We start from the raw sequence: 2,173 nt of genomic DNA on the forward strand, positions 1-2,173 counted from the left end.
TTCTCGTGATGAATGCGCAAGATTTTATCACGCACGAGTTGTTCTTTCGACTCCATTTCCGCCAGTTTTGATCACAGGAGTTTAAAACTTGCAGGATGTAAACAATGCACTATGAACCAAATCCACCCAATTTTTTATTCAATTCTACCCAACGGTTAAAAAGTTAGTGCAATTTCATAGTGTGGCAATTTCATCGTGGACACCCTTTATTGCACATTTGGCGACCGTTACTAAACCATTCTTTGTTTCGGAAACAATCGCCTTCAAGCAAGGTTTTAAGAGTTTCAAGAGTCTTTGATATGCGGTAGTGGTGTTGTGATATTCATTGTCCAGTGTTGCTAACTGTGCAGATTCCAATTGAAAATGCTAGTAACAAAAGTGTCGACAATCAAGTTCGTTAGAAAAGTGAATGAAAAAAGATGACGAAAAACAAAAATCGTAAGTGTGTCGGAACGACCAAATATTTGAAAAAGTTAAACTTAAGATTATAAACTGCGATGATCAGAAGGAATATACAAAACAGCGAATTGGGTGGACCACAATGTAAAGTTAAAAACTGCAAGTTGGGAGGACCGCAATGGAATGTAACAAATTGCGATTCGAGAGGACCGCAATAGCAAATAGGAAGATTGCGAGTTGAGAGGGCCGTAAATGCATTGTAAGATCGTAAGCTGGGAGAACCGCAATGGAATGTTGAAATTGCGAGTTGGGAGAACCGCAATGGAATGTTTATATTGCGAGTTTGGAGATCCAAAAAATATGGGTTAGGAGGACCGCAATGAAAAATTGAAGATTGCGAGTCAGAAGGACAGCAATGAATAACAAAAGATAGTGAATCAAAGGGATAGTATCGAATGAGATTGATTACAAGTTTAGAGGACTGTAATGAATGGGAATAGATTGTGAATGTAAAAAGACAGTAATTAATTAATAGCATTACACGTTAGGAATACCGCAATGAATGAAGAGAATTGCGTGTTGAAAAAAACACAGTTCAAATAGATTATTGATGTTGAGAGAATACGCGGTTGAACTCACTCACACTTTGGTGCTCCACACAATGCAATATTTTTAAGGTATTCGTCAAAATGTCGCATCCTACTAATGAAGTTGTTGAATAAAACTTCATCATTGAAGTTTGGTACTGAAATACAGTAGTTCTATTGGAGTAATATGCCACGAAGGGTGGAAAAAAAACTTTTCATCCTTAATAGGATAAGTCAAACCTTGATTTACTATGAGAAAAGAACGAACTTTGGCTCGTTAGGGGAGAGGTCAGGTCTAGAGTTGTCAAAGCAAGGTAAAGGGTATACGTGGGCGTATCATGAGTACTCGTGTAACCCAAGTAGCAACCCAAGGAGATGGAGTGGCTAGCCATGCCTTGGCCATGGCGTAGTGGATGACTACCTAGTCTTCTATGACGAATCTTAGTCATCAAATAACCGAACTACATAGTACAATTTTGTATGAAAAGACATCGATTTCTTGAAAAATGAAATGCCTACATGCTGTTTTTTCTATATCTGAACATTTTGTTAGTAAACAAAAAAATATAATACATTCCAACTTAACTTCAACAACCGATCGGTTGTTAACAAAACTTGTTTCATTTTTTCAAAAACTTTTTTCCTTCATGAAACAGCAAAGCGTCATTTACTTCGAGAAGAGTGTTTGAAAGTTGATTTTTTTTTAGCGGATCCCATTAATGCCGACAAAAAATCCCATTCTCACGCGCAATTTTAAGGGTAAATGAAAGCATAAAAAAGTTATAATGAAAGCATTGCCGAAAAAAAACAAATATTTCAGCGACAACATCAATGCGGTGCCCGGGCGCGCGCGTATGTATAATTATGCAAAGATCATCGGGGGACCATCAATCAAGCCAAGTGCTCCCAAACACGCAGCCAGGCAGCCAACCTCAAACAACAAGTGCGCACAAGCGTGCCTGCTGGTTCATTTCTTTTTCAACTGATTTCAAATCTGCCGCAAGGAGGAGGATGGGCTCCCCGAAATCGAAACGCAGCGCGCGTAACGGGAAGAGTGAAATTGCCAATAGCCCGGGTTTCCCTTTTCTTCCTGCTTCCGTGCGAAGGTTTGGGCTTGGGGGTTCTGGTCAGGTTTTTGGAGTTGCATCCTTGCAATTATGACCGCGAACCAGTTGGTAGTGTAAAAA

Source organism: Uranotaenia lowii, chromosome 1 (assembly GCF_029784155.1).
Source record: "Uranotaenia lowii strain MFRU-FL chromosome 1, ASM2978415v1, whole genome shotgun sequence".
NCBI lineage: Eukaryota > Metazoa > Arthropoda > Insecta > Diptera > Culicidae > Uranotaenia > Uranotaenia lowii.